Below are 9,942 nucleotides of genomic sequence, written 5' to 3'. Positions count from 1 at the left end.
TTCTAATATCTAACCTAAACCTACTCTCTTGTCAGTTTGAAGCCATTCCCCTTTGGCCTGTCACTCCAGGCCCCTGGAAGAAGTCTCTGTCCATCTTTCTTGCAGGCTCCCTTCACGTACTGGAAGGTCACAATTAGGTCACCCCAAAGACTCCTCCTCTCCAGGCATCCACTTACCCAGGAGCATCCTCCAGGAGCTCATGGCTCCTCATTAACAAGCTCTGAATATAGAGCACATACACAATTATCACAGCTGGGTACACTGTTTATGGAGGTAGAGCTAAATTGTCATTAACTGAAACGCTCTGAAGCACTTTAACACTGCCATAGTGGAACCCAAACTCCAATGTCATTGCTGCTGTGGGTTACTCAAAGTCATTTTAAGCTACATGATTGACTACTCAGTTTTCATCTCTCAGCCTCATACAAGGGCTTTGAAAATTCTTACACTCTGTTTTCATTTTACCTCTTGGATAGTGCATCTTTTACCTGCATAAAAAATTGTGTTTGCTGCTCTTAATGCATGATGGATTTTGTAAACTACTTAAAGCCTTTTTGAGAGCTGAACTTCCCTGGATAAGAGCACAGCCACTGGGAGAAGGTAGATTCACCCAAAAATGAGTGGCTTTAATTCTCTACATGAGCAACACGTTGGGAAACATGACAAAAGCAAAATAACCTCAACAGTGTACTTTCCTCACCTTCCATTTTTCATAGACAACTGGAAAGACACACTCACTTTGTTCTCCAACCTCCAAGATCTTTCTCCTGCACACACAAGTTAAATTATTGCACTTTATATGACAGGATATGTATGGTATCTATATGATATGGTATCTATGGTTTCTACATATCATATAAATATTTGGTTCCATATTTGTCTAGAATTTTGTTCCTTGTGTACTCAGCTTGCATTTATCCATTGAGATAACCATTTCCCTTATGTAATTGGTCCTGGAACTCTCACTGTGGTAAAAGGCAAGACGACAATAATATTTTGACAAACTGAGATTTTCCAACTGAGAGAGCAAGCTGCTGGGAACAGGTGAGCCAGAGCTTCCCTCTGGTTTTTCACCTACATTGCAAGGTACTTATGACTAGTCCAACCTGAAACAGCCCAGGACCAACCCACTGGAGTTACTGCTTTTCCCCTCATGGCTTCTTGCCAGAGTTGCTGAACCCTCTGATTACAAAAAGTGCAAGAAATGGGTGTTCTTTGGGTGGACTCCATGATGCTGGAAGTGGTTCTTTATCTTGGCCCACACAACTGAAATTGTTGCCCTGCTGGGCATACTGGGAATAAAAAGGTTTGAAGCAGGTCCAGTTCTACTTCCTCAAAAGATCCATAGCAAAAAGTCCTGAAGAGCCTTTGAGCTCTCATCATTCACTCACTCCAGCCCAGCCTCGACATTGCCACTGTGAGATAAGGTCTAGGAGAGAAGGGAAGGCACTGGAAGGGGGGGTTTGTGCAGGTGGGCACTGGCAGTCAGAACAGAGCTCAGCCCCACTCCCAGGTCAATTTGCTGCTCCTAAGCCTGAGACAGCATTAATGACCCAACCAGCACCAGCGAGTATCTATTAATGTTATTACTGCCAAACAGACACTCTGCATTTGCAACCTGGAATTGCTTTGAACATGTATCATTTTAAACAGATAGATTTTTTCAATTTGGCATGGACTTGGGCCAGTAAATATTGTATAAATGCTGAAGGACTTGGGTACATACAGGCGGCTGGGTGTCACCAGCACTGCGCAGCGTGTCTGGGTTTGCCTGGCTCTGAGTGACTCCTGAAGCCTCTGACGTGACCAGATGTAATCTGCCTTGTCCTGGAGATGCCTGCTCACAGGTCACATCTTGTGCGTAACACGAGGTGACAGTTTGAAGGAAGCAGGACATATCAGTTATCCTGAATCAGCGGATTTCATTTTTAAAGTTTATACTGTAAGTTTCCTTTAGAAATACCTCCTTTTTCCCCTCACTATTTTCATTTGTTAGTGAAAAAAAATTATGTGCTAGGGTCAGCAGTGTACTTGGCACATGTCTGTCCCAAGGAAAAGGATGAAGCAATTACACATGCCTCTTAGCATGGAAAATACCAGATTACAGCCCAATTCTAACAAGACCTATGTGGCCATGTTCCTTTGAGTATTCCATTTCTATGGAATGTTCCATCTCTATGGCCAGACTCATTTATCCTAAATTTACACTGCCTATAGTCAACACTAATGCACTGAAACATGCCTAAGGTTGAGAAGCCCTCTAGGAACACCAAATGCCTCAGTCCAAGTCAGGGTGCTGTGCAGCTGCTGCACAAGCCCTGGGGAAACTCCACACTGAGGAGTTTTCCTTCCACTGAGGGGAAGGAAACACATGTTCCTTCCACTGAGGGGACCCAGCACGCCATGTTGAGGAGGGGGACACTGCCCTGGACTGAGAGGACATTCTGCACTGAGGGGACCCAACACACCACACCACACCACAGGCAGACACAGTGCCCTCCACTGCATGAAACACTCCATGCTTCACCCCATGATGAGGAGGGGACACTGCCCCACACTGAGGGGGAACACATCACCCCAGGTTGAGGAGGACACCCCTCATGAGACAGAGGGGAGACGCACTGCCTTCCACTGAGGGAGTCACCTCACCCTGAGGAGGGGACCCACGATGGCACACTGAGGAGGAACACACTCTTCTGGACTAAGGGGACACCCTGCACTGAGGAGAAGACCTAACACACCACACTGAGAGGGCACACAGTGTCCTCTACTGCAGGAAACAGCCCATGTTGAGGGGAACACAACATGTCCCCCCGTGCTGAGGAGGGAACACACACCCCTCATGCAGCAGTGAGGGGCAATACACTGCCCTCTACTGAGGGGCTCACCCCACACGGAAGAGGGGAACTCCCCTTGCCACACTGAGGGGGGACATGCTGCCTTCCACTGAAGGGGAACATCCTCCCTGAGGAAGGGACACTGCACGCCCCATTGAGGGAGAACACATTACCCCAAGCTGCGGAGGACACTCCATGCTGAGGAGGCGACACATTGCCCCACACTGAGGGAACACCCCTCACGCAACACTGAGGGGAGATACACGGCCCCGAACCGAGGGAACACCCCTCACGCCACACTGACTCACCGCCCTGCGCTGCGGGGACACGCACACCGAGGAGGCCCAACACGCCACCCCGAGGGCTCAGGCCTCGCCCGCTCCGCACCCGAGAAACACGGTACTCTCTACCTTCCTCTTAAAAACCCGCAAAGGGTGGCGGTGGGGGCGGCAGAGGGCTTCCCACGCTCATCCCTGGGCGGGAATTACTGGGGAATCCCTGTAAAAGATTAAAGAACTTTGCGGGAGATACGGAAAAGCAGCACCCGGGGTGCGCAATAACCCGAGGAGCCACAAGATGCTGCTGTTGATGCATAAAAAGCTGAACACGGCCAGGTGAGATTTTGCTGTTTTCCGGGAAATTCCTGCCCCGCGCGACAAGGCTGGAGAGCAGCGGTTCCCCGCGGCTTCGCTGTGACTGCTTTTACTTTACTCGTGCTTTACTCTGTCCAGGAGTGCTCCCCACACGCTACCCGCAGCCCTGCACAACCCAGGAGCCAAGTGCTGCCGAGCGCTTCTGGAGCATCCTTGGCGACACTGGCCTCATCCCCCAGGCTTCAAGTGGGGCTACCCATCGGAGAAAAGCCAAACCTGCCTTCCCGGTTTGGAATTCCAGCCCCGGGTTCCCAAGAGAAGGCTGCCTTCCTCCCCTGGTCTGTGCCACCTACCCACCTCCTACTATATATATAAACAATTTATTCCATTTGTTTAAATGGGGTTAAACACATTTTCCCCCATGGATATACTTTACATCAGGGATGCTGATGAAATTCTTTTTGATTTCTTCTTTTCTAGAGTACAGCTAAAGAAGGGGACATGTGCAGAAATAAGCTTGCAAAAAGATGCCAAGACTAAATGGCACATCTATGCCCTGAAGAACAAAGAAGAACCAAAGCAAAAAGAGGGAGGAAAAGAGTTTCAGGGAAAAGATAAAGGTAGATACTGCTGAGCAGAGGAGGCAGATGAAGGAGTGAAAGCAAAGTAATACATACTGACAACTCCGGGGATGTTTTGATATTGAAAACAAGGATAAGGTGGCACTTGATGTACCTCATGACAGTAAAATGACCCAAGTGGTAAAGGCTATGGGGAGAAAAAAGGGTGAGTCAAAAACTGTGATAGAAAAAGCAGCAGGAGCTTTCCTTCACAAACTATCCACCAAAGAGAGGAAAAAAGGAGAGATACTGACAAATTATTTTTTAAAAAAGGCATTTCCTTGCACAACTAAAGTGTTCAGTTACAACTATCCCAAATGCTAAACAGGGACTGACTGTGGATATCTCTATCCAACAAAAGGCTCAGTACCAGTCAGGGGGATTTGGTCTGCAGTTTCTGTATAAGAAGGTCCCAAACTGGTTTTGATGCTCAAGCACATCCCTTTCTGAAGCAAGAATGTCCATGAGCATCATCTGGAAGTGATTTTGTGAGTGGTTACAGCAATGTTAACCTAATAAGAGCTCAAAGCAAAATCTTCCTAGTAATTAGAGAAAATATATTAAAATTCGTGCTGCAGAAAGGGAACAAAGATTTTTCTATATTTGTTTGCACCAGTAATTTATGTAAGTAGAACTATACCGATATAAAACTTTTAAAGAGAGAACTGACCTTGTATTTGGTAGCTTTTTTTAAGTTAGATTTTTATGGCTTGGCTAATTGTTCTCCTTCCTATACTCCCTGAAGAATCCTGATTGGCTTCAAGTTAATTTGCTGAAAGCCAGAAATCTAGTAAAAATGTAATTTTACCCTTGCTAACAGCTGGAGAACCAAAATCAATTTCAGCAGCTTGCTGAGTAATGAAATTAGAGGGCTCACAACTGACAGGAGCCTCACATGACTGAGTTGAAGGGCAGTGCCATCACTTTCATTTAACCCCCTGATGCAGACACCCTTCAGACACCGCTCAGCAGGCAGCACTAGGCTGCCTAATCTCAATCTTCCTAATCTCAAAGGCTAGTTCTATTAAAAGAAGATGCAATAGTAGATCACAGAAAGCCTGGTTTGAATCAAATTCTGAGCTAACACACAAAGGAAGGTACTCTGAGCTCTAATACTTGTATCTGTACATCAGCCTTCTGCACGGCTCACACCTTTCTGGGAGCTGGGAGTAGGAAAGGTTCACTGGGAGAGTTTGTTGTATTCACCAGTGTCAACTGTTCACCTGGGAGGCTGCCAGAGCTGAGTTAGCTGTTTTTAAAGATAGTATCTGCATTTAATTTACACCCATATTTTAGAAGACGTTGGACAACCTGCACCATCGTTACTCAGAGTTCAGTTCTGTTGTACATCTTCGCAGAGGAGAAGATCTGAAGGGATGCTACGAGAGAACTGACTCGAGTGGAAGTCACTCAGTCGCCTTTCAGCTGTTACTGAACTTCCCATGGCTGCTGACCTACCACCCTCCACAAAGCTCACGAGAAGAAAACACTGAATTTGTTAACAGCAGCCAGCACAGTCTGAAGTTACAGGTTTGTCTGCAGTAACCCAGGGCTTTAAACAGACAGAGGGTGAAAATAACCCACTGAGCAAAGACAGAACTGTCTCCATCACTGGTTAAAGACGCATTTTTTAAAAACAGACCTAGATTCCTGATGTTCTTGCTACCAGGTACACATAATTCCTTCGAGAATGGGGAAGGTTGATATTTAAAACCAAAATCTCCATTTTGCACAACTGTAAGCTGAGCCAAGGGCATATAGAGTTAACAAATGCCCTTGGATTGTTATTGCTGTTATTGTACTGCTTATCTGGCAACCCCCAGTCTAATCCAGAGGATCCTAAAGCCTTCAGAAGGATGAGCTGAATAAACTCTCAGCTGTTTTTGGTGGGCAGATGTGTGACAGACCTGGAGAGACCTGCAGAGCTGAAGAGGAACCTGGCAATGCCTCCAGTGCCCAGAGAAACAGCCCTGCCATGTGCTTCTCCTTTACTGTGTGGTCCTAGTTACTGGGAAAGGCAGGAGACTACAACAGATTTTGACCATAATGAAACCCCCAGATCTTCTCTCCTAATATCCAGCTGCTCCTGCTCTCTTGGGCAGAGATTGCACAAAGTTCCACTTGCCACTGCTCACTTTCTAAGTGTATTGGAAATCAGAGCAGTGAGATTTGCCAGTCAGAGGCAAGAATGCAGCTTGGGCTCAGCTCAGGTAGGAGGGACTCCTATTTTTCAGGGCAGATAGTGTTAGAACAATGCGGAGATGGTTTTAAAATATGACAGATTTAGGTTAAATATTTGGAAGAGGTTGTTCACTGTGAGGGTGGTGAGGCCCTGGCACAGGGTGCCCAGAGAAGCTGTGGCTGCCCCTGGATCCCTGGAAGTATTCAGTGCCAGGTTGGACAGGGCTTGGAGCAGTCTGGGACAGTGGAAGGTGTCCTTGCCCATGGCAGGGCCTTGCACTGGATGAGCTTTAAGGTTCCTCTGAACCCAAACCATTCTGGGACTCTGTGATTGCCCTTCACAACCACCATAGCAACTCAGCTCACACAGATGACAAAACACATTACTCTGCCATCAGTAACAGGGTTGCCAGTGTGGGATTTGGGTTTCTTTTGTTCCCCCTGAATGTGATCTATCATATACTTAGTAGTATTGTTTTTACAGATGATTTATTTTGTACTTCTGAAAACTGACTGCAGACTTATTTCTTGAGAAATAAGGAGGAAGAAACTGATGTTCTGAAAAAAAAAATTAAGTGATTTAAAGGCAGAAAGGAACACGGGAAAACTATTACTTTTTGCAACCGTGGGAAGAATAAAATCAATTAGAGGGAAAGCTTCAAAGAGTGGCTTAGACATTAGAAAATCTCATATTATAAAGTGGCTGATGAACTTATTTATTCTTTTGTTAGCAGGTTCTGAGATTGAACCTGACTGCTTTATATGGCAGATGATTTATTTATCACCAATGCACAAGAACCTCCTTTCACATCACCAATTAGTGATGTTGGCAAAGTGTGTACTAGGGACATGATCCTTGCAGGATAAGGATATTTGTGGATTGGAATCTCCTGTGAACCGATGGGTGGCAGCAGCAATGTTACTTCTAGACAGCTGATTTATGTGGACGTGGAACTGCTTATTAAAATCCATAATGTTTATTTGCAATATGTGGCTGGCAGGGATTGCCCGAGACCCAGTTCTGCCAGCAGGTGAGAACTGCTGGGTAAGAACTGCCTGTCAGCAACAGACTTGATTTTTTTTCCATGCAACTGAAAGAGAGGTGAACAGTGTTATTACAGGGAGAAAACAAAATCTTAAAATCAATGTATGCAATTTGTAAAGATGACAGCACCTTTTTCCCACCCCTTGCCTCAGTACTGAGCCAAACTCAGAGCTGGGTTAGAAGCAAACTCTTGAGTGAGTGTGCAGACTTCAGCCTAATGTGAGCTGGGAAGTCTTCAGGATATTCATGGCTTCCCCAGGGCAAGTACCCAAAAGGCATTTCCAGCAAAAACCCTAATTCTTTTTACATGCTGGCCACACAAGTTCTCTCCTCCTTTAACTCCTCAGACATAAGAAATAGAGGCAAAGGAAACACCCAGAGAGAAGACCATCTTAATGCCATCTCTATATTTCAAGTCCATTCAGGTCCTTACTTAACTGTATGTTACCTTTCTCCCTGTTCCTAATTCTCATCTAAATGATATGTTTTCCTCTTCTGCAGAATGATTGGATTCCTAAACCCTCTGAGCTCATCTCCTGGTGTGGCTAGCACAGACCTTTCCCGTGAGAATCCTTCTCTCTCTTCTTTCTGTGTTTTATAAACAAAGATAAAGTTTGGATGTTATAAAAACATTTTCTCGGTATGTGGACAGTTCAGGCCTGGCCAGTCAGGCCTAGGGGGAGGCTTTGAACTGACCAATCTGGGTGACCTTTGAAAAGTCTATATAAGATGGAATTAAATAATAAAATCTTCTTGATGCCACTTTGAACCTGGGTCTTCTTACTCTGCTAGCAGCTCAACAGCGACATCCTGGCACTAATGCACACAACAGCATGAGCTTAATGCTCCTCAGAGGTTCATCTTCCCCACACAAAACAGCTTCAGACACAACATACGTGAAGTTATGCAGGCAAACAGACCCTGAGAGACTGCGGAGTTTGAGAGTCAAACATCAAGTGTCCGAGGCCAGGTTGGATGGGGCTTGGAGCAACGTGGGACAGTGGAAGGTGTCCCTGTCCTTGGCAGGGGGTAGAGCAAGATGAGCTTTAAGGTCCTTTCCAAACAAACCATTCTACGCTGGTCAAACTTCTGATTGCAATATAAACTTATCTGAACTGTCCTTATGGTGTTTAACATAAGAGTATTAGAAATCTTGAAATAAATAACATTGCAAACAAGAATCTGTTTTCATTTAAAAGGAGAAGGAGAATGAGCAGGTATAAAGCACATTGTACTTAAAGCTAGCCACTATCTCAGCCTCTGTGCTTTTTCCAGCCTAGTTCCTGCCTGTCTCCTCACTCCAACATTTCCACACCTGCCCTTGGCTTGCCTATGTTTCTGGAAGGAGAACAGTTTATGCCATTAGCAACACCAGTCTCTTGGAGAAAGAAAGGTCCCTTGTTATTCCCGGAGTATGTTCTATACTCAGATGTAATTAAAAAAAATAATAATAAAAAGGCACCTGACTGGTGCATCTAGAGGAAAAGGGGCTCTAAATTTAAAATTACGTTTTAACCCAAGGTAGGAAAGCACAGAAGAGCACTTTCCCCCTCCAGTAAAAGCATTGAACTTGGTAAAAAGTCAAGTCCAGCCCGAAAAGCCCTGGCTTCAAAGAAAGAATGGTCATGTTACTTTCAATACTTGGTTTAAATCTCTTAGCTGGTGGTATTTATCTTTCTGCGCCTGGAAGAAGAAAAATGGTGACAGTAAAAAGGACTCTGAAGGGTACCATAACACTCTTGCAATGACAACACCAGTGATTCTGTCTCAGTATCACCAATAGAAATCTTTGCTTTAAGTAAGTAACTTTGTCTCCGAGGCATTTCACACACACATCAAAAAAATAAACCATAAAAAATGCACAACAACCAAACAAAGAGAAAAAGATCCACTCACAGAAAAACCAACCCCCCCAAAAAGAACAAACAAGCAAAAAACTAAAACAATCCCATAAAACCAACCACATCACACATACACACACACACACAGAAAGAACCCCAAAACCCAACCCATCCTTCCCCCACAAAATACCTCCAAACAAAACACACCCACAAAATAAAACCAATCCAGACAACTATCAAAGTGGGATTAATTGCACAGAGGAGCTACTTGAAGCTAAGGGTAAAACCAAGTAGAACAGAGCAGAAGTAACAAATCAAATCACACAAAGCATGTAGGTGTTTATTATTTTTAAAGGGTACAATGCAGTCAACATATCTTCACAAGACAGACCACCCTGCCCTTTATTTATATATTTATGTAACATTTTCATTCTTTGCAGGCGAGAACATTCTGCAAAAACTGAGGACATTTTCCCAGGCTAATACAACCCACCTAAGCATTTATATTCTGGCTGTTTTCAGCATTGATGAAGGTGTTTTTATTTGTTTTTAACACTTAAAAAATAATTAAGGTAAAAGCTGACATCCTGGCTCTCAGCCCAGGAGGTCTTAAAAATGTTTAAAAACAAGAACCCCTTGAGACTTTAAGTTATAAGAATGTACAAATACAAAAGTTTACATACAAAAATAGAAATCTAAGAGACCATTCTTCAGAAATTTTTCTTCTTTCTTTTTTTTGGGGGCAGGGTCTCCATCCTGCCCAACAGTGCAGATTCTCTCGGTGGATTTCTTTTAGCAAAACATCCTGCAGAGAAGTATGAAGTG

The 9,942-nt window shown here is 44.5% G+C and overlaps 1 long non-coding RNA gene across 2 annotated transcripts; it reads left to right on the top strand.

The window, feature by feature from the left end:
• The first annotated feature begins 3,098 nt into the window (after window positions 1-3,098).
• Window positions 3,099-8,078, top strand: LOC146431918 (uncharacterized). Of its 2 annotated transcripts, XR_014854649.1 has the most exons (4): window positions 3,099-3,451; window positions 3,569-3,676; window positions 3,911-4,050; window positions 7,778-8,078. It is a non-coding gene; the product is annotated as an uncharacterized LOC146431918 (long non-coding RNA). The 2 variants fall into 2 exon arrangements; XR_014854650.1 differs by lacking the exons at window positions 3,099-3,451; window positions 3,569-3,676 and adding an exon at window positions 3,695-3,768.
• The last annotated feature ends 1,864 nt before the right edge of the window (window positions 8,079-9,942 follow it).

This window comes from Lichenostomus cassidix, chromosome 12, assembly GCF_008360975.1.
Source record: "Lichenostomus cassidix isolate B80296 chromosome 12, HeHo_3.0, whole genome shotgun sequence".
Lineage (NCBI taxonomy): Eukaryota > Metazoa > Chordata > Aves > Passeriformes > Meliphagidae > Lichenostomus > Lichenostomus cassidix.
The sequence above is the reverse complement of the archived record's forward strand: the minus strand, read 5'-3'. Positions and strand labels throughout refer to the sequence as shown.